The 23511-nt window shown below is 41.2% G+C and overlaps 1 long non-coding RNA gene across 1 annotated transcript; it reads left to right on the top strand.

Moving 5' to 3' along the window:
* Positions 1-1093: 1093 nt before the first annotated feature.
* On the top strand, positions 1094-22485 carry LOC140550093 (uncharacterized). The gene is made up of 3 exons (XR_011979051.1): positions 1094-1152; positions 10615-10683; positions 22462-22485. It is a non-coding gene; the product is annotated as an uncharacterized lncRNA (long non-coding RNA).
* The last annotated feature ends 1026 nt before the right edge of the window (positions 22486-23511 follow it).

Genomic DNA, 23511 nt, shown 5'->3' with positions numbered 1-23511 from the left:
TGAATTTAGGTCTGGACAATGCTTTCTTTTCAATAGAAAACCTTATAAACCTACATAATAATAATTGAATATGTAGGCTTTTATTTCTGAGTTTCAGTGTAGATTCTTTAACTTACTTTCATTTTAGTATATATTTTTGAAGCCATGTTTTTACTTTTTAATAGAGTTAGAGTTTGATACAGTAACTATAATATACTGTAGTCATTTTTAAAAGTTTTTCTCTGGGAAAACAGATATAAACCTCATGGCACTCTCAGGCTAATGAGATGTGATTGAAATTGCTGATAAACTGCAGTCCCTCCACGCACACACACACACACATTCCCATTAATTAGCTCTGATTTGTGGAATTGATAGGGTGCATTGTTTCCTCAGAGCGCCTCTGTAAATCCTCAGTAATATAATTAAGCTGAGCAGATTTCTGTATGGAGCAGGACAGAACCTGATCCATGTCCACTCGATCTGCACGGCCACTGAAAAGCCCTTTGTCCTGCTAGTGTCCTCTGCTTAGGCGCCTGTGTGTGTGTGTGTGTGTGTGTGCGTGAATAGAGATTGGCTCCATGTACAGTATTTAGGCAGGGTTCTGGCCTGGTCAAGCTGTTATGGGGTGGCTCTTTTGGAGTGCATATGTGTTTCTGTGTTTTGTGGAAAGATTTCAATCTGACCATTTAGTGTATTTCTTGGTGTGCCTGTGTCCGAGTGTGTGTGTGTGTGTGTGTTCATGCATGTGTGACCATTTTTTCCACCCACCTGCGAACACTGATAATAATTAACAATGTTAATGCCCACATGCAAACTCCCCACTTCATTCTTCAGGCTCCAGTCCTAAGCTGTGACACACACAGTGTAAAATCACAGGGAGTTCACAGGGAAAAAAAGGACGGATCACAACGAGAAGATCAGAGGAAAACAGAAACAAAAATACACTTGAAGCGTCCATATTCAGTACTTGCGTTAGGAGTTAGGAGAACCAAAGGCCTGCCCATGTGGTTCAGAGAGGAAAGCAACGGACGGCTCTTCTCTCGACAGCACCGGTCTCGAAGTGGACCACAGAGCTACTTTCGTCCCTTTCACCATGTCCGTCGCTCTGGGAGACACATCCACAACAGCACCTGGCCGACCAGCTCACAAGCCTGGTCTCAGGAGAACACAGTGAGTCTTTTAGCTTGATAACATAGACAAATCTGTCATGTTCACAGACACTATTAGAGTTAACAATTGTTAGAGAGGTGAGTCAGAGCTGCTAGCTCTGTACTTAGTCACTTAGCTTAGGCTGCATGTTTTCTCTACATTAGGGTTACCAATGCTGATCCAGGGCTAAGTTTGATGATCTGCTCAAGCAAACCCCATTCATCTTATCAGTTAGTAATTTGGCAGATAGGTTTGCTTGGTGGATTAGAGCAGGAAAATCACTAAAACAGCCCTCAAGGACCCACACGCTGGCTCTGACCACAGCCAAGGTGACTCTGATCTCTGCTTAAGAAATGAAAAAGCACTCTTATGTCCACCACATGTAGAGCGAGAAAGAGAAAGAGGGGCAGCGGGCTTCAGATCTGAGCATCTGCCCAGGTCTCTGATGCTAATGAATGATAAGCAGGTTAGTTACTGGGGTGCCAGTGTTGCCAGAGGTCAGTGGCTGCGCACCGGGCTGGCAGGGCAGGCCCTGGCTTTATGGCCCCCCCAGCGAGCCTCCAGAACTCCGACAGCCTGCTAACTCTGTTCTCTCTATTGTCTCAGCTAGTCCCAGCCATATTGATCTCTGATGCCTCCAGATTAGGGCAGAAAAGAGAGCTCTGTCCTGGCTGCAGGGGTCCCCTTCTGATTCTCCTCTCTCTCTTCGGGGTCACAGAGTCTATGAAGCCCCCCTGACCCTCTGACTCAACACACAAACACACACATGCACAATCGGCCCACCAAAGCAAGCCAGGGCGGACCCCATTAGAGCCGATTGCTTGGGTGCCCACATTCAGCGCTCATGGCGGCTGACCCAGAGAGCGACGGTGGGCTACTGTTGTGGGTTTTTTTGTGAGTGCGTTTTATCCTCATCCCCTTCCATGCTGGGGAGCATGGCCTGCCTCCATTGTGGCTTCTTAATGGGGTTGCAGTTTAGGGACCTCATTGTTTTTGGGGCAAAGGATTTCCTCATCTGCTCTCCATCCCATTGTGTGGTGATTGATGTTGTGTGTTGTCAGGTTCGTGTGGGGACGTTGTCAGGGTGTGTCCCGCCTGTGTCCTGGCCTGGTAATACTCTTGTCTTAGATGTCTGCGTAATGTGGTTTGTCAGAGGCTACTTCTTTCTAAGTTCATTTGGTGATCGATGGGTTAATAATGTTTGCACTGACACTAGCTCAAGTACTGTAGCCTTAAAAGGATTAAATGCCCAGGTGTCAGTCTGAGCCATCACCAGAAGGAAACCAAATGGGTTTCAGGTTTGGTTCCGTTAAGTTCAATTTTATTTGTATAGCATCTTTACAGAAATCTGTGTCCAGACCACTAACAACAAAGCAGAAGGAAACATAATGAGAGGATCGATGATCGATCAAAATGGAAATCCATCCTCCTATAGTAAGCCAACTAGTACATTTATAGTACAAGTACTATATATTACAAGTAAAACAGAACAGAGATTCTCATATCAAGTTTATCAGTAGCCAGAGCTGACAGTGCAAGGGTATACCATCTTTCCCAGTGCAGAAAATGACAAAAAAAAATTGCAACCCACTACACCCCTTTTCCTCCATATTATTGTTGAGATATCCCTTAAGGCAACATTATGCAGCATGTTTCCCTCAAAATACAAGCTTAAAAATCATTGTGATCTTCCAATTCTTGGATCGGCATGCTGATAAATGCACTTTTGTATCTTTTTTGAAGCGGGCAGGAAAATATTCAACGGACCTGTGTGACACTGCACATTAATCATATTAGTGTAAAATCCAGTAATATTAATCTACCGCAACAGTCCATGTGCTTTTCAATTACGGTTCTGTATGTCTCAGCATATACAGAATTGCATGTGTAAAGCATGTACTTTGGATTGGCTCAAAGCACAAATTCCACTTCCGGACTAGAGGGAGAGCCCAAGAGCAAGAAACATCAATTATCGCATAATGCTGTTTTAAAGGGATTGCTTCATGGAAATCAAGCTGTTCTTTTTTTTCTTTTTCTTGCTGTAGTATATAAACATTGTTAAGGTTTAATTGTTTATCATTGTTTACAGCAATTGTTATTGAGCCTATTCATGTAGAAACCTACAAATAGCCCTTATTTATTCTACCATGACATTTCTCAATGTTACCTTAGCACTAAGCTAGCTCACATAGTGGTTTATGTACTTGACGGCAGACAAAGCTTACATTCTGACAATTCAATCTTGTTTTTAAAAAAAGAAGTCAGAAGTCAGAATGGAGGTTATTTACATATTTTAGTCTTTTTGGTTTGTAGTGGGAAATGGAAGTTAAAATTTGATTAAGGAATCTTTGGTGCGTAAAATCATGGATTCCATAATATGGGAATATTCGTGGACTGGATGTGTCATTAAATAAAGTGTACAATATTGGCCCTTTAAGGCATACAGTATATTATTCCTATTTTTTCTTTCCATTTAAATGATATATGTACACACAAGTTGTGTGGAATTTTTCAGGAATTCTTTCTGGCTAACCAACAAGTTAGTATTGGGGTAAAGCATGCCTGACCCTGCAAAAGAGAGATTATGTAGAAATGAGTGCTTATTATTGGCACCTTTTGTAACAGTGCAGCAAGATCCTAATGTTCCCCGGGGCTGTACATTTTAGCAATTTCAAAAAACAGCTTGATGCTTAGCAGGTGAGTTAAATCAGTCGAGGTACAGCAAACATTTGGTGTGCAGATAATAGTGACAATCTATAAGAAAAGGTGGTAAGAAGATCATTATTAGGGCAAGGCAGCATAAACTTGAGATACAAATTAAAGTGCCATCCACATGTATCTGGATGTTTAAAAACATAGGTATTCGGGTTTCTAGCTGTTTAATGTCATATTGCTCAAGAAGGAAGCATAATGTCTCAAACAGACCTAAATACAAAGCTGAGGCACATTTTCTAACAAGATCTTCTCACTATGTTCAAATGGTGTGTTCAATTCGGAAAAGGTTTGGAAAAAAAGCTGTGATTTGTCCAACCAAGAAAACACTGAAAACATTCTTGAAAATCTCAGCCCTGGAGATTCACCTTTAAAAGCTCAAAGTGTGAATGGAAGGCCATGCAGTGAAAAGGGTGAAAAGTTTTTGCAGAAATTGTCAGTTGGATCAGATGGTCGGAGGGATATGGAGATAGACCACATGATGTTTTAAGGTTGAGTTCTGCATCAATTGACCTTAAGTGAACCCTAAGATATGTTCATAGTAGGTTTTCACCAGTAATCATATGCTCTGTCTCTCTGTCTATCTTTCTCATTACACAGATGTACTGATCCTGAGTTCGCTTTGTCCAACGCTGATTAAGTTGTTGATTAAACACTGATTAAATGTCTATTAATGTGCGCAGGGCTCATACAGGGGGGAGCAATTAGGTGGAAGTGAATTATTAAAACATACAGGGCTCAGGAGTATCTCCAAGACACAAACAGATGGCCCAGTGAGTGAGAGAGACAGAGAGAGAGAGCGAGAGAGAGCGAGAGAGAGAGAGAGAGAGAAAGAGAGAGAGAGGCAGCAACCACTTTTGCTCGTTTTATTCCTGTTAGGTAATTTGATCCCTCTTCCACCTACTCCACATTGATAAGCCACTCTCGTGTTTCCTGCGTCCCTATAGCAGGCGGCTGTGCATTTCCTCTCTGGCCCATGCAGCCCACACGGTGCAGACAGTAAACAGTGGTCTGACAGGAAAACAGCCTGAGGAGCAGGGACATCGGTGCGGCCTTGAGAGGCTCTGGCAGTGGAAAGCCCATCTGCCTGGAGTCAGCCTAATCTCATTTTGTGTATCGGACCATGGGGATGCACCAATCATGCCTGTCCAATCTCATTACGGGAGTCAATGATCAGGACATCAGAAAACATGGCAGGGAGGCGCATGGTGACTTATTTGGGATCATTCGCTCGAGCGCTCAAGGTGGAATGAGGCCTTATCCCACATGCTCTGGGGCAGGGTATTGGGTTACGGCATGAATATGATGTCTAATCACAACAGCCGCTCACCTGAGCTGGCTGACCAATAATTAAAAGCAACCTGTGGGTCTGAATGGTATTTTGAAGAAACCCTAGCTGTCAGTAAAGGCTTAACGTGTGCCGTTGTTCACTTTGTCCAATGTGTGATGAGTGAATATTGCTTTTTTCGCCATGTCTTGGCCGAACAAACACTCAGGAAGAATCAGTTTAACTTAGCAACACATTTAACACATATTTATTATTGTAAATAAATAATATTAAATGAAAGAAGAAAAGAATGAAAAACTGTATATATTGAAATATTTTGGAAAGTTAAGCGCAAAATCTGGTAGCAAGGCTAATAAGACTAAAGACTAATGCTGCTGACTGTAAGTAATGTTGTAGCTATCCATGCAACCATATGTTGACATGTAGACCTAGAGGACCACTGGATCATGTGTCAACGTCCCCGCCATATTGGTCCAGGCAATGTCTCATACTTGTCATAAGCTTGGGGCTGTACAAAACACCATACAACCCAAACCTGCGTATTTCTTTCTGTGTATACCTGTATGTTTCTTTATAAAAAGCTGTATATGTCCATGCAAATGGGAGTTTGGACCATGTAGCTGTTCACTCCAAGTTGAAATTTAGAAGTTTAAGCATTGTTCCATAATGAGTCTGTTGTTTATGTACACCATTTATGCACTGGTAACTAAGCAAAGCAGATGTGGCAAAAATCCACCTTTTCTTCCTGAAATTTTGATTAAAAATGTTGATTACATTAAGCTGGAGTGTAAACTCTGCGAAACAATGTTTTCAGCTTTGAGCTGTGGTGCAATGTGGTGCAGTGTTCTCTGGAATGATGGTGCTCCAGCCAATACTTTTGGGATGAGTTGCAGTGGGGTGGTGGGGTGGTGATCATCCAACATCCTGACCTCACTAATGCCCTTGCAGGATAAATCCTTGATTTCAAAAGAAACCATGAATGACAAGGTGTCCCTAAACTTTTGTCCATAGAGTGTATCTCAGAGTAAAAGTACTTTTTGGCACTAAATCTACAAAAAAAAAAGATAATATGGAAGATGTATTTACTGAAAGAGATCAGGGCTAACACTAGTGACGTGTACGTGTAGGGACCTTTCACCAGTAAATGGCCACTGTCACGCAAAAGCCCTGCATCTGCATTTCACTTTCATATGGCAGTTTTTTGTTTTTATATTGTATGACAAATTCATGAATGGGCCGATAGACACATTTCAAACGATTTGAAATCATTCGCAGGTTTAGAAGACTCCCCTTGTAAAGTTGCCATTTTGGAGGTTGCCAGTTTGCTAAGGCTAACTCTAAGGCTAACTAATCCTAACGTAACCACACACTTACCGACAGTCACTTTCTATCTTTCTGACCTTCCTCACTAAACTTTCCTCTCTGCCTTATATCCTGCAAGCCTCAGCCTTCCTCTCCTCTAAATCTCTCTGGTCAGGTTTCCGTGCTGGGTGTCCGAATGCACTTGATTTCACATTCAGGGTGTAATTAGGGAGCAGATTATTGTGCCCCAAGTGCCTGCGATTCAGCGCTGAAAATTGATCATTGTCCACCAACCAGTGACCATTCAGGTAAAGAGCATAATTAGGGGGGCAGAAATTGCAGGACGCTTTTTTTCAGTGAGAAGCTTTAGTTAAGAACATTGTCTGCACTCATTTTGTGAAGCCGTGTGCTAATCAGCAAAGGAAGAGAGCAGAGAAAAAATGACATCCAGCACAAAGTGCCTGTGACTGACAAATCATTACCACACACACACACACACACACACATAGAGAGACACTAGAGGAACATATTGAATTTCCCTTTTTTTTTGGTGATGAGGGGGGAAAGGCATTATGTCCTAGGCAGGCATTATGTCCAGTAGTTTTTGAGATCAAAAACTACTGCTAAGCTACCATCATACTAATTTAAACACACCCCAGCACACATTTGATTGTTGAATCAGTGTTAAAATGACATTTCATATGTACGGTCAGATCAATACCAGTGATTTGCATTCAAGTATTCAAAATTACTAATATTAAAATTGCTGTAATTCCTAAACAGTTAATTGAATAGCTTTTCTACACTTTAATCGAACCTTGGTTTTGTCACTTGTGTCTAAATCCAAATTAACAAAAAACCTATAGGCCTATTATTTAAAAAAATATTCTTGTTAAAGAAATCATGAACAAGGTGGAGGCCTACCTACCAGAGGCACCAGACATTCCTACTACTATTATTATTATTATTATTAGCATTATTATTATTTTGCAAATATTTTTATTGTTCTTTTACTTTATTGATTGATTAGAATGCTTCCAATAGAGGGAACCCTGACCTTGCTAGCAATTTTTAAAATAATATTAAAAAAAAGTTTACTACCTAGGTAGAGAAAGTAAAAGTAAAAATCACTGTAGTTATTATACATTGCTTGGATTATTTTGAATGCTTAGACTTAAGGACTGTCAGAATTCCTTTGGCTGTATTACAAAGACAGAAATGTAGAAGACAGAGTCTTCAATTAACTCTCTAAACAAACTCGCCCAAAAGAAAGTCTAAACAGAATTGAAAGCAACCTGCCACATACAAGTGTTTCATATGTAACAACAAGTGACAAAAGCGCCTTACAACCCTGAGCTTAACTCTCTGTAAACTAAACTACAGCTAAAAGATCTCAGGGCATTAGGCCACATACAAGTATTGGAAGGTAGTGAAGATGAAGTGTTTCTTCTGGTGGTTCTTCTTCCATCTGGAAATAAACTAACAAAGCTCTAGCGTTAGTGTCCTCACTGCAGCAGCAGAGTGAAAGGAAGAATGGCAGCATTTGCGCTCGCGGCATGATCGCTTGTTCTGCTCAGTGTTGAGGAGGTTTAATCGAACCCGGTGACAGTGGCATCTGCTGCTCTGGCAGTGATAATGTGGGTTTGAAATGATTTGTACCTGTTTTATCATTGTAGTGAGTAACAATGCAGCACATCAAAAATTTAACGAAGTAAATATAAAATATGTAGGTAAGCAAAAGTGTAGAGAAAAAATAATACTCCAGTACTGTACAGATACAGCATTTTAATACTTATGTACAGTAGTGAAGTAGTTCTACTTCATTACTATACATCTCTGACTAATAGATAATACACCACTTGCTTACAAAAATCATTTATTTATTCCAAACACTGGTAAGACTCACAAGCCATTCCTGTCAAACTAAAATCAACTGCCTTCATCTAGAAGTACACAGTTAGCTATGGCAGTGGTTAGAGCAGAGCCATATCATGTGTATAATATGGCTGAGATAAGCAACATGTTTGTGTGTTCTGAGTTGCTGAAGAAAGAAGACAACCATTGATTCTAAAGCGACAATTCATCCATACCGAAGATCACTTCAGTCCGAGAGGGAAACACAGACCAGAGTCTGTGAGATCAGCTTATGAATCCGAAGCAAGTTTACCTCAGTATATTTATGGTAAAGCTGTTTAGCTGAGACACATTGTTGACACCCAGAATTGTAAAGGTACCTGATAAAATGGTCAGTGAGTTTAAGTACAAGGTAGCTGTTCCAAATAAACTGGCAGCCCAGTGTATTTAGTGAACGACAGACTCATGGCAGGACCTTCATCCCAGAGCCAGTGGATGTTCTTAAGTAGGCTCCCCACAGTCCCTCAGCACAAACCCTCTGGATTCCCTCTGTTGCCTTTATGGCCTCTGTTCTTCTATCTATCATTATTGAAAGCAGCAATAATGGCTCATAGGGCTGAAACTGACTCTGAGCCTATGGCATCCGTCAGAGAGACAGATGAGCTCCATATGAAGAGGAAAGGATGAGGATAGAGAGAGTGCATGCTTGTGAGTAAGAGACAGAGAGACACCGAGAGAGAAGCAGAGAGAGAGAGTGTGATAGACAAATGTTGCCAGTGATGGATGATCCTGTGCTCACGCCAGGGGGCCGCAGGTCAGATACGTGAAAAAGAGAGAGTGAAAGGGGAAAGAAGAGAAAAAGAGAGAAGACAAAAAGTATTCAGGAGTCCTCCAGAGGTCCATGGTGTATGCTGAGAGGGTCAGAGAGAACTGATGGGACTATGATGAACTGGGCGGCCTGGCAAGTGAGGTGGACAGTGTCCACTATTGAGATTCAACTCAGGGCACACAGACAGACAGAGGGGTAATTGATGCACTGAGAAGGAGACTTATGATGCATTGCTCTGTTTAAGTGTGTGTGTTTGTATGTGTGCACACAGCTAGTCAAAAGTTTGGGGGCCTTCTTTTGTAATTCAAGTGTCTTACTCTTATTTTCCAATTGAGGAGGGAAAACAAACAGTCAGACTGTCCATGCTAACCCCGTTCCACCCTCAAAAGTGCACAAGCGTCTAAAGTGATCCTTGTAGCAGTGGAAAAAGGATGTCTGGAATGCTAAGTCCTGTTTTCCTTTACATCCCTTGGATGGCCTTTAGGTGTAGACTGTTTACTAGTGGAATGTGCTGGATCCTTGTCAGATCTTCATTAGATCCATCTCAGAACTGACAGGAGTTTAAGGATTTGATGCTAACTTTTTGTGCATGATATCACAAGGCAACTTCATATTTCTCATTGAAGAAGCTGTTTTGGTGGCAAACAGATGACCTTAGATGGGCATGTGTCTGTTACAATGATCCCTACCATTACTTTGGCAAAACCCATAAAGTTATTTTCTACATGGTCCAAAATATCATTAAACATTAACAAATGGACACAAGAATACACTATATGGACAAAAGGGTTGGGACACCTTCCCATTCATTGTTTCTTCTGAAATCAAGGGTATTAAAATAAAATTAAAATCTTGCTGACTGACTGACTGACTGACTGACTGCGTTAGTGAGGTTAGGATGTTGAATAATCACCACCCCACCTCATGCCCAAATCATCCCAGAAGATGAAGTACCATCATTCCAGAGAACACATATTATAATTTGGAGCATTTATTTAGTCCAGACTTAAAGTGAAAAATGGCAAAAATGAAGATACAAGGTTTTTGCTTCACAGCGACAATATGCTACCAGTGCTGGAAGGGAGAGGGCTAGCTTAGGCTTTCTGCAAGTTACATGCCAACCATCACATGTTTCAAACGGCTGCTAATGCGGCTAGAGAACACTAATTGCCAGGCTTGTTATATCACCTCATAGACGTCTACAATGGCTACCATCTTTCTGATTGATGGGGGAGAGGGAGGATCATCCTTGTCACTCAGAGAGAGCAATGCCAATCATGCTCTCTTGGACTCCTGGCCATGCACAGCTGTGGCATCACCAAGGGTTGAACTGGTGATCTCCTGATGATACTTGAATGGCTGCACTAGTCAGGAGCATGTACATTTGTATTTAATATGTTTTCAAAAACCATAAATTTTTTCCTAGTCTTTTGCAATGTATGTTGACATGACTCTTAACTTTAACATTACTAAATTTAAACTACTTTGTGTTCAACAGGCACCTTCCTGTTACTTCACCTTTGTCAGCCGAGCTATGTTGTGGAACAGAGGACACCCCCATCACATGGTAAGACTGCTAACAACAAGGCTACATTTTCATAGGCAAACCTCTTGTTTACCACAAATCTGAAGCTTGAAGACTACCTAAGCATTTTGAAGTGCAGTGTGGGACCCAGTGTCAGAAAGCTGGGACTCCATTAGAGATCATGGGTCTTTCAGCAGCACTGTGACCCAAAGCATACTCTTTACAGCACCGGTCTGAATGTCTGAAGTCTGAAGGACTGAAGTAGCCACCAGTGTATCCAGATCTAAATCCTAAAGAACACATGTAGAGATACTGGTTTGGAGAAGCCACTTTTCAAATGTGAGAGACCTGAAGAAGAAAAATCCAATAGACAAGTGTAAGAAACTATTATCTGAGTGCTACCAGATAATAAGTTGAGGGTGCAGATCATTTTGTCCAGTCCATTCTGCAGTTGTGTGTGGAATGATGTCAGATTAACTTTTTTGTGTTGCTCCACCGCAAACCGAAAGATATAAAGATATGAATTCCAAACTGCTACAGTGTTCTGAGAGAAGTGCTGTTTTTTCTAAAAAGTGCAAGGGTGCCAAAATTTATGGCAATGACTGTACTAATGCAGAAAAAAGTGTGCAGTTGCAATCGAAATGATTCAACTCCCCAATTGCAAATTAGGTTTATTAACAATATTTTTCAAACTTTCAGCTGTTTTCAGCAATAAACAGGAACAATTTAAATAGCGCAATACAACTAATAGAACAAGTTGTTTCTCCAAGTTTAACATAAATTGACACAATGACCGCCATCTCAGAGCTATTTAATCCCCTGAATAGAATCCATAATAAAAGAACACATTTGCAAACCTGGTGGCAAATCAAGGTGCTTGAGATTAAACACATCTAGACTGGCTAGGGGTTTGCTGATTGTGACGTTTAATTGCATGTTAGAAATATGTCAAAAAAGTTGTCCAAAAAGTTCAGAGAAGAGATACAAGATCTGAATGTTCCTACAGAGATACAGTTGGTGGTTCTAGTCATTCTTACACAGTAAGCCACATACTATATTCTGAAGTCTCCATGCCTTTACCATGCCAAATAGGCTACAGATGTTTTGGGTGCTGAAACATAACTGGATCTTCTCAGGCCTTTGGATCAGAGGAATGTCTGGAGAAGGTAGAATGAAGCATACATTACCAAGCCACTGAAGCTTGGTTTTATGAGAAGTCCTGGAAGATTCTGGAGTGGTCGTCACAGTTGCCTGACTTGAACCCTAAAGCAAATCTTTGGTGAGATTTGAAGGCGGCGGTTGGAGCAGCAAACCAAAAAATATTAGTGAGCTGGAGGCCACTGCCTATGAAGAATGGGCTAAGATTCATCAGGAACTCTGCCAGAACGCTCTACTAATTTCTATAGATGCTTTTCATGAAGGGGTTGAATAGTTCTGAGATTGCATTTTGTGTTGAATTTGGATAAAAAACCTGTTCTATTAATAGTGTTTAAATAATTGTTGTTTGATTTGTTTATTGCAAACAATAAACAGCCATGTTGGGTTTAGTCTTGTTTTGGTTAAAGATTAATATTTCTTTTACTTAGTTTACAGTAGTTTTTTACATCAAACATCAAACGGCTTGTATTAAAACGTCAGAAAAACTAGATTTTCCATAATATGTATTTGAACATCAGGAATATCAAGAGTGTGGTGCAAAGTTACATGCTCATGGATTTTCTGTTAAAATCTATGTTGGAGAAGCAAGAAGGAAGATAAGTCAGTTATCGAATTGAAATGGTCTTGCTAATATGTGACATCTTACTGGACAAGAATTACTGAAGATTTGTCTAAAAATTTCTAAAATAACAGTTTTAGGTTTTAGACACTTCTGTGTATAAACACAGTGCAGAATTAGCTGAAATGATTTTATGTTCTGTACATGTAACTAAGAAAACAATTTCACTGTTAGAAGTTGACTGAATCTTCATGTATATAATTAGTTTGAAAGCTGTACAAAACAATGGGTTTTCATTATTTTATATATTCTTACAGCAGTATATGATATTTTTATGATATATATGATATTTTTATGATATATATGATTGCATGATATTTTCATCTATGTGAGTTAATAACTGCTATCAGTGAAAAGGCAGGTTTGTACTGCACCACAGTATATCATAATAGTATATTATGGCACCAAGTTACAGTCTAAATAGTAACAGTCAAATAGTAACAGTCGAAATATAATGACATGTCCAGGATTGGTAACTGAATATGGAGCAGTATTGATAACTCTCACATTATTATGAAAAAGGTCTGTAGTATCAGAATAATATGAAAACAATAGTATCAGAACTAAATGGATAACATCATGGCTGTGAAGTCATTACAGGGAGTATGATAGTTTATGATAGATATGTTTTATGCTCTTATGATAAATGACATGGTGTGGCCTCATGGTTTCTTGATAATGTGCACAAATGCCTTGTAAAATCCACTCCAACACAATTTACGCTACTGGTTTAACCTCTACAACTAAAGTCCTGTATGTGGCCCCTCCGGTTAATCATTTTTGCAATTACATAACATATTGATTAGCTTTTAGTTGTCTAACCATTTTTAGTAGTTAATGAACATTAACTTCTAATAACTGCATAATAAGCCTAGAAGGGGCGTGGGATATTGTCTTTCTATTTTATCTCTGACACACACACACACACACACACACACACACACACACACACACACACAGACAGACAAACTGTCCCTGTCCTCATCAGTCTCTTCCTCCTACAAAAGGAGCTGGAGGCTAAATGTGCCACAGTCAACAGAGCCGTTGTCAAGGCTACTGCAGAGTTGTGTGGGCTGGCTTCCTGTCTTGGCCTCTGGTTAAACAAACAGCAAAGAGAAGGACAAAGATTCTCCCAGCTCCTTACAGCCCCTTTTAAATGCTCAAAATGCCACACACACATATATCCACAAACACACACTCACTCTCTCTCACACACACACACACACACACACACATATATATGATCCAAAGATATACATACATATATATGCATACAGCCAAAGAGTTGCATTAGTCTGTAACTCAGTCCGAATCTATCCCCTATATTGTCCCACTGACCATCTTCTGTCAACCCTGGTCACCAAAATCCCCTTTACCCTGATCTTTCAAAGACTTCTATCACGAGAGCGTGCTGACCCACATAGTTCCCGTCATACCTCGTGGTCTCCACAGTGACAGTCCCCAAGGAGTCGGAGGGACGGGACTTTGAGGACATTGCTAAGAGCCGGTGAGCCAATAGGATGCTGACTACAGCCCACCAAAACTGTAACGGACAGGTGGGCAAACACACCGTCGAGGCAGACAAACACTACTTTCCATAATGTGAGTTATGATACAGTTTGGTGGACTACTGTAGGGCCACATTCGTCTTTTCTAAATGCCAGCTGCAAATAGCGGCTGATGTGGGGCAAGTAAACGTTCATGTTAGCGCTCAGTGAGAGCCAAATGCTGCTGCGTTGTCCTGTACAGAGGCCCTGATGGATTTATAACAAACTCTGTTGTATTGTGGAGGTCCACTGTGGCCACTGCTTCTGGCAGATTGACCTGGGATGGGTGCACAGCGCTTAATGGGAGCTACAGAGAGAGAGAAAGAGAGAGAATAACAGAGAGAGAGAGAGAGAGAGAGAGAGAGAGGCCACACAGTGGCAAAAAATTGGCCTCATTGTCTTTTGGGGCAGAAAGTAGAAAGTTGCCATGAATGCTAAGCTGCATCTGAGGGCCAGCTTCTGACACGAGCGGCTAATCTGATTTACTCCTCCCAAACCCAGCCGTGCTACAATGCGCCCCACTGTCATCTCTCTCTCCCTCTTTCTTCCACCATCTCGCTCGCCCCTGCATCTCCTCCTCTTGCCTTTCTGCCACTATTCTCTCCTCCTTTCTCCCATCTCCCCAGAGCACCCCCCCACCCCCCGTCTCGCGGAAAAGCTAATTACGGCGCAGGCAGAAACACAAATCTGGCTGATTGAAAAAGTCACTCTTTTTCAGCCGGGTTTAACCTTGTTAGTGCTAAGCCTGGCTTTCGTGGACGTCAGGCCGCTTTGAGAGGAATCCTCTGTTCGCCTGCAGACGTGGAGACAGAGACACGCTTCTGTTTGGCCCGTGCTACCCCCCCAGCCCACCCCACCACACCACTATCGCCCCTCCACTAAAGGGTTCATACAGAGTCAGTAGCATTAAAAACGTGTGTTTATGTGTGTGTTTGTGTGTGTGTGAGTGTGTGTATTGGGGAACAGGGGTCGAGGATGCATGCAGGCCTAGGCCATCTGGGGCTCTGGCTTAATGGACTCCCTGCATTTATGCGTGTGTGCTGGTCCGTATCTCCATCAGAAGGCTGGCCGGCACGAACGCGGCTTCGTAATGACATTAAGGATGGGAGGGTATGTTGGTCTGCGTGTGTGTATGTGTGAGTGTGTTTTTGTGCAATGGCTGGAGTGCGGGCTGTTGCCTGACGCCAGGAGGTCATGTCGTTTCCTGCAGGGACCCTGAAGGCCCTTTAGGAGCCCACACAGTTAGCATAGGCCTGAGGCCTGAAGGCCAAGCACAGTGCCACACATGTGGCTAAAGGTTAGGATGTGGAGTCATTGCTCCGGAAGGATTTAAATGGTCTCTCTCAATGAATGTTTCCTGTTGTTAGGAAAAGCATCTATTCTGCGTTGTTACCACATTTCGTTTGATATGTAAAGACCATTCTGAGCAGATGTCTATTCAATTAGCAGCCAGTCATCTTTTATTTAGATATTTAATAGGGTGAGCTGCATTAGTCCACACATAGAATTGGTTCTACTATTAAGGGAATGAGTAAAAACAGGTACTCTAAACACAATTCTACAAGGTTTTTCTTCAGTTGTTAAAAGACAACTTTTTGCCACACAAATTGCTGAACTATAAACACTGTTACAAAAAATTACTTATTTGAAATACAGAGAACACAGCACCGTCATGGTTTAAGAACTAACTAACCTAACTGTTAACACATAGTTTTATAGGTGAAATCATCCACAACCTGAGATCCTCCGGTCCCAAACAAACTCTGGAGTGGTTCAATTGTGGTAAGAATGTGATCTGACCTAAATCCTTGTACTCTTCAAGTTTAAGCTAAACAGTGGTTCACCAGGTATATTTCCCAGATAATTACTACAGCTATGAACAAATGCCATCTCTGCCATTGCTCCTTGGTACAATGCACAGAAATATTCACTAGTCCAGAACACAGGACCTTCTATCTGTAATTACTTTTTTGCTTCTGTACCAGACAGATCTGACCAGTAAGCTGAGAGTGAGAATGAGAATGTTCTCATGTGGTTTGTTGTGATCCATTTTTGTGCACTTGGATTTTCAAACCTAACCAAACCAAGGGACACTGATTCAGACCAGAGCAAATGTCCTTAACATGTATTTTTGCTAAAACTGAAACTAATTCCACCACAGACAGATTGCAGGTGTAAGGAAGTAGCCATGGGATAAAAAAACAACAACAAGCAAGACAGTATATTTCAGATGAGATGATATAACCAGTGGTCTTCAGCCATGTTCTTGTTCAAAGTGTGACAATGATAGAAGACAGAGAGTTCAAACAAATCTTGGCCATCCCAGCTTACAGATGAAGAGGAACAAATGTTATGTAACATGTAACATGTAACATTTTCTTTTAACCTTTTCCTGGATATAAGGTTATCTCCTGTAGTTTGATTACCCAGTCTTCTTCTTGTTGGCTATAGGGGCGAGTAGCCATTTTACCTTTTGCGTTTACTCATGACTATACCATAAGTATTATTTGGGAAGTTCTTTTATTAAGTTTAGATTAAAGCAGCATTATGCGCTAATTGTTATTTCCTCATGGGCTTCCCCATACATTTGAGAAGTGTAAATTACACTTTGTATCACCCCTAAAGGACATGCTTACATGCATTTCTGGACAAGCTGAGAGACACAGTAGAAACATGTAAACGGTGGCAGTAAATGAGACACTATTCTCCATTTTACAGGTCTGTGGAGCATGAGCATGATTTTGAAGCTGTTATTTTAAGGTACAAATGTTACATAATGTTGCTGTAAGTTTAGCCAAATAATGTTGGCCCTATTATTTGGAAAACAAACAATTTAATTGTGTGGAAATCCCCTTCACAGTTCAGTTCATTTCAAGGAAAGATTAAGTTTACAGAGTATCTTGAAATACTGTCACCATATGCACCGTATCCCATGGTCCCACTGTGCTGTCACATCACGGTCGCATGCTTGATTTGATGTTTATACAGCTGGTTTATAGTGTTATACATTGGTCTGAGCACCTTCACAGCTTTTGATAAAGCTTGTAGTTGTATGGGAAAAGGTCCTTTAACAAATTCACAGCATTGCTGTTAACAATGACATTCATATATTCACAAGTATTATTATTTATTTATATATATATATATATATATATATATATATATATATATATATATATTTGTTTTTTGTATAATATTGTAAACTATGATTTTACATTTGCACATCAGCACAAACCTACTTTTATTGTTACTCTGAAGTCATCAAGCACTTCTAAATATGAATTCCCCTCTGAATGTGGGCACACATTCACACAGAGCATCCAACAATAAGGGTAGCATGGTGATTTTTTTTGTGATACAAAGGTACTATGCGAAGTAATCAGTACTATGCAGACTAACTACTCTAGTTCTGTCTGTAAAAAAAATCTAAACTGTTAAAAAAAAAACTGAATCAGTGAGTTTCTCTACAATAGCTAATCATTTAGCATTTTTTTTAGGGATGTCAATCAGACGTTCATGTGTTTAATCTTCTGCTATAAACAGTGGCCTACAAGTGAAAGTTGGGGTCATGTGTTGACAAGAGGAAAATGAGAGAGAGAAAAAGAAAGAAAGAGAATGAGAGAGGAATTAATTCAAAGGAGCGAGTTACGACAATAAGACAGAGACAGAAAGATAGAGAGATAGAGAGAGAAACAGATGAGAGAGAGAGGCCTACAGAAAGAACAAGAACACACAACTCTTAAAAAGTAGTCAATCAGCTCAGCTTGGCCGTATTTGCAGAGCAAACTACTGTCAGCCATTTCATAAAGAATAAAGACTTAGAGACACATGCATGTGTGTGTGAGTGTGTGTTGAGTGGAGTGGGGGGGGGGGGGGGTCACATTGCCGCATGGTGTTAGACAAGTTGGAGCATGTTCTTTGACAGGTAACAGGCAGTAGGACACCTGTCTGCTTTCACAACACAAAGGACACAGACAAACACATACACACACACAGATGCTAGCTAAAAAAAGTCTCTTAAAGCACCTGAAACATCTGGGGAGGGACGAAGAGGTGGAAAGAAAAAAGTCGAGAGAAAGAAAGAGAGAGAGAGAGAGCGAGAGAGAGAGAGAGCGAGAGCATGTTTTTTTTTCATCCAATCCATGAATCACAGGAGGCTGAATGAAGGCCATGTGTGCGCTGCTTTCTTCACTGCACTGCTCTGTTTGGCGAGTAAAGGGCAGAGTAGGAGGGAATTAGTCCAGGGCCACGTGTGTTTGCAGGCTGGCCGGCATCGAGGCTCATCATCATTCTTCAGGACCAATATTGACCGACTGATGCCGAACGCTTTCATCTCCGACGACAAGCATCTCCATGTGGGTGACTCAGGCCCAGCTTAATTAGCTTTGAAGATGAATGGCACAGTGATCCAAATGGCCAAGAGTGGTTTAACTGTGTGTGTGTGTCTGTTTATGTGTGGTAAGACACAATGGGAGATGTTTACTACTATTCAGAAGTTTCAAATCACAGATTCAATCTGAGCGTTTGTTTAATCACATTTTCACAATCAATTTTCATTTTAATCACAATTTGTCATTAAGATTAGCTAGTAATTATTCATCATCTATGGCTCTGTCAGTCATTCTAAAATTAACTCTTAATTCTAAAATGTCCACATTTTCTACAGCCTCTTTTCTACAGCCTTTCTGAGGCTTTTCCGCAGTACTAGCATCATATGTTTGGATTTACTAAATAAGATGCCAAAGAAATCCCACCTCCAACACAACTGGACTCATTTCACCCAGTCAACACAAGAGGTCACTAAAGAGAGACTTAACAGTTTTGCCTTTCAGATTTCAGCCACAAGACACTTGAGCAAGCTCTCTTCCACAATATTAAGCAGAATTAGTGCTGTTTCATCACTGGAGACATGCTGAGCTATTTATGTGGTTTGTTTTTCGTTATGTCTACAGGATGTCTTCCCTAAGCAGGCTCCTCGGCCCCCGTGCTCACGTTTTGAGGCTCATATGAGGGCCTGCCCTGGTCCAGCCAGACCGCCATATTTCCTGAGCAGACAACCCCAACCAGGCCTTCCTAAACTAACGCAGAAAAAGAAGCCCCTCAGCGCTCCAAAACCACTAAGCAGCACAGGTTAGAGTTTTCTCTCAAGGCAATTTGAAACTGTGCAGCATATATTATTGGAGAAGATTTGTTGGGTGTGACAAGTCAGCCTAGTCTTCTTCCACAGTAGTGTTGCAGTCATGACAATAATAATAATATTTTTTTAAATAAAATATTATTATTATTATTATTATTACTTACTTACTTACTTACTTACTTACTTAGTTATATAGCCCTTTTCAAGAATCCAGAGATGCTTACAATTTCCAGTACACAGAGTAGTATACAATCATGCTCAGCAATAAACGAATACACAATTTTGACTTCAACCATGCAAGTAATATCAAACTTTAATAATAAACTTTATGACATAATGCTGCCTACAATGCCTCAGTAGATGTCTACTATGTTTTTAGTTAAATGCTGTAAGGCTGGGTAATATGTTACTAAACTGTGATGTTGTTCTTTTGTTTAGGGATGTCTTTAGTGGTGTAGCCTAATATTAATATTATAATGACATGTAAAATAAAATAGAGATACAGTTTTTATTTATAGAGTAAATAGAGTTTCTTTTGCCAAGCACTTTCTTTTTTTAATTTTGATAATATGCAGACCCTGACAGTTTGTCATTTACTTGCAGCTTTACACTGTTTTGCAAGAATGGTTCAACATACATAAAATTACAATCACAAACATGTAACAAATAAACAAACAAATAAATAATGACAATAACAAAAATAACAAATAGTAAGTTTCATTTTTAGATATATGTTTACTAGCTAATTAAAGTGTTTAAAACACTGCAATTTTAAAAGTAGACAGTAGACCAAACAGCCCAATCAATACAAGGTATATCAGGTTTGCAAGATATTTACAAGACAAGAAATGTTGTAATCTTAAATTACATCAGTATTGCCCAGCACTGAGGTTCTAAATGGTGAAATGCAAACATCCATTTAAAACATCAACTACAATTAACAGTTTTTTACTCTCCCTTTTAAACAGATTTCCACACTTTGTATAAAGAAGTGGAGAGCTGCAAGCTCAAAGAACTTTTTGAAATTACTTGAAGGCACATATTTTAACCTACACTTCAATAAATTAAGTCTAAAAAGGACTGTAGATGCTTTCAATGAATCATGCTGGGTATAAAAGTTATCTCATTTCAGTGCTTGGCAAATAGCAACATTTCCTATGCAGCCAATGAAAATAAAACAACACGTTTTCTAAAATAAATAGTAATTTGAATTGAATGCTAAGCCAGAACACGTTTAATATGATCATAGCTGATTTCAGTTCATTTACGATGGCACCGGTAAACATCTATCGGATATCCTATGAACTGTGGCTATAAACATTCTCAAAATTACTGTTTATGAAAAATTACTATTATGAAAGATGTTATGTTATGTTTTTAAGGATGTATTTAAGTATTAATCTTATCTGAAGCCTGTAAAATACTTTTCGGGTCAGCCCTAATGCATGGGTGATCATCCAACATCCTGCTCTACACTAAACACTAACTGTCTTGTCGCTGAATGCAATCAAATCCTCACAACAATGCTCTAGTAGAAAGCTTTCCCTGGACAGTTACCCCACCAAAAGCAGGATAAACGTATTTTTACTACCCTTTAATTCGGAAGAAACAGGTGTCCAAATACTTTTGTCCATATAATGTATATGTTTGAGTGAAACCCTAACGACTTTGACACCTGCCACCTCTTTTCAGGGCTGATGCCATGATGTAAAGGCATTTGAGCAGGCACGGTCGTCAGCATGCTGCGAGGCTGTGTTTCTGAGCATAGGCTCGGGAGACCAGAGACAGGGGCATTGCTCCACACTGCGGGACAAAACTAATTATACAGCCATATGGTACTCGGAGGCCCTCACAATCGACCCCGACCTGCCTGCAGCTCCCCAAAGAGTGTGTGTGTGTGTGTGTGTGTGTGTGAGAGAGAGAGAGTGTGTGTGCGTGTGTGTGTGTATATATTTATGTGTGTGCGGGAGGGGGGATGAGGGTCTGTAACAGGGCTCTATGACACATGTCGTTCACACATACATACACACTGATGGTTGTGTGTGTGACTGTGACAGATGGAGAAGGCAAGGGTATTGTGAGCAGAGCAGTGCAGACATGTGTCCATCCATCCATCCATCCATCCATCCATCCTTCCCTCCATCATCCATCTATCCATCCATCTATCTATCCAGCCATCTATCTCTCTCTCTCTCTCTCTGCTCTGACTCTTCGCTGACACAGACTGGAACAAGTGTGCTTTGTCTGGACAGCTAGGGGCTGGCTGCTCTACAAAGGCTGGCGGTACACCCAGGGGAAGGGATGCTGGCCATCAGTCTGAAACAGAGAAGTAGTGTGGAGGGAGAGTTACAGCATTTCAGAATGCGCTGGTCAGCTATATGACTGGCCAGAGGGGGACACTAACTCAGAGTGGCGATTAAATAATGGACGCACACAAGAAAACTTTCAATAGCGATTAACATGGTGTTCTTTCGTGAAGCCCAGACAAAAACAGCAAAACGCTCTCTTAAGAAATTGCATATCTGTCATATCTAGACATCTGAAAACATAAGACATCACAGCAGGACCTGCCACTGAATGTCATCGAGACAATAAGTTTGGAGCTCATTTGTTTACCCTCACGGTCACTGTGTCCATTAATTAGTCGGATGGGATGTCTGAACCCAATTATGAGTACGAGTTCCTTCATATAGCCAGCACAAGTGGTCATTACCATATCTTAGAGCCTCTGCATACTGAGTTGGGAACTAGACAGCTGCTCGCAGAAAGGGACAGCGTTTGGGAGGTGGGAGGGGGGGTGCATTGCCTGTAGAGGGGGGTCCAGGGCTTCTGGTAGAAAGTAGAGGCTCCCAGCAGGCAAAAGCCTGTTTGCTCTGTGGCTCAGTGGAGTGGGGAAGAGAAATGTCACTGTCAGGCATGGGGCTGCATTGCCTCAGCCTCATCCCTCTCCCTTTTAGCTGGAAATGATGATGAATACGCTTTCTGCCTGACCCTCGCCAAGGACCTCCATGTTAATTATTCAGGACCTCTCTTTGTGCACCCTCAACAATGCCTTTCATTAAGACTGTGTGAGTGTGTGTGTGTGCGCATGTGTGCATGTGTGTATGCCACATCTTGTGCCAGACAGCCTGTGGGACGGTCAAGTGGTCCATCTCAACATGAGACAGCTGGAGACTACAGTCTGATACTTTCATTATTCCTCTCCACTCTTTCTGTAGCCATTCCTTCGGAGTGAACAGTTGTGTTGGTGCAAAGTGTTAACAGCTCCCAAATTTGGTCAAAAAAAGTCTCCATAACCTTGTTTTATTGACTTCCAGGTTTCACAACAGGCTCAATTCCTTCTCGTTCTCACTCCTCAGAAAACCAGAGGCGTCTGCCATGCCTGAGTGATTACACTAGAAGGTGCTTTGCTGAGGCACTCCCCAGTGTTCCAGCATCTCCACATCCAAGCATCGCCTCTCAAGACCCTCCATTCTGTCCATCACCACCTGCCCAATCAGGGGCAGACCTGGAGAAGTCTCTGTCTTTCTCTGACGTCTCTTCTAACCAGTCTACCCCAGCAAGACATGATGGGGAAGACATTGTCATTCCATTGTCAGGGCCTTCCTCTCCACACCTTAACTGTGAGGACTTTGAAGAGCCTGGAAGTGAAGTGATGACCCCAGTGACAAGGACTCCTGAAACCCCTGCAACCCCAATGACCCCAAGTTCTCTTTCTGACCTCAGCCGTCCTGCGTCCAGTCAGTTCAGCTGTAGGACAGACCTGAGCAGCAGCCTTTCTAATGCAAACTCAGGTACCTTCACTAGACAGCTCTAGATCTACCTATTGTAGAGCATTTATAAGATATTGATGAGCCATCATTGTTCTTAGAAACACCTCAGTAACCTTCAGGCCAGAAGGGGAGAGATTTCTCCTACTGATCATTACTACAGCTTTTTGTTGTCTAGCTACTTGAGAAACCCTACCTGGTGAAGTACATTAAAGATCTTAAGAACAGAAGATATATTGGTGTAAATCTTAGCTACAGCTTGGACAAGGTCTTACGTAAACAACTGTTCCCCAAAAACATTATGGTTGTCTTCTCTCTGTTCTCTTTACAGTAGACCTAGGGGACAGCAATGACAGCATCCTTCAGGATAACCATGATGATGACAACAGTGATGACCTAGAGGCCTGCTCTTCCGCCCTGTCTGAGCTTCGCTTTAGTTCCCTCAATGGCTCAGCCCTGGATTCCTGCACCCCAGCAATATCTCCTCAATGCAGCCCCTCTAAGTACCTCAGATCTCACAGCCCAGAAACCTCAACCACCTGCATTCCAGACAGTTCAAAAAATAACCATTCAATCCATGACCAGAACCCTCCAGTGAAACAAAGCCCAGATATCCACCAGTATATAGATACAAGTATA

This window comes from Salminus brasiliensis, chromosome 2, assembly GCF_030463535.1.
Source record: "Salminus brasiliensis chromosome 2, fSalBra1.hap2, whole genome shotgun sequence".
NCBI classification, from domain to species: domain Eukaryota; kingdom Metazoa; phylum Chordata; class Actinopteri; order Characiformes; family Bryconidae; genus Salminus; species Salminus brasiliensis.
Note: the sequence above shows the minus strand (reverse complement) of the source record. Positions and strands in the feature narration are given on the sequence as shown.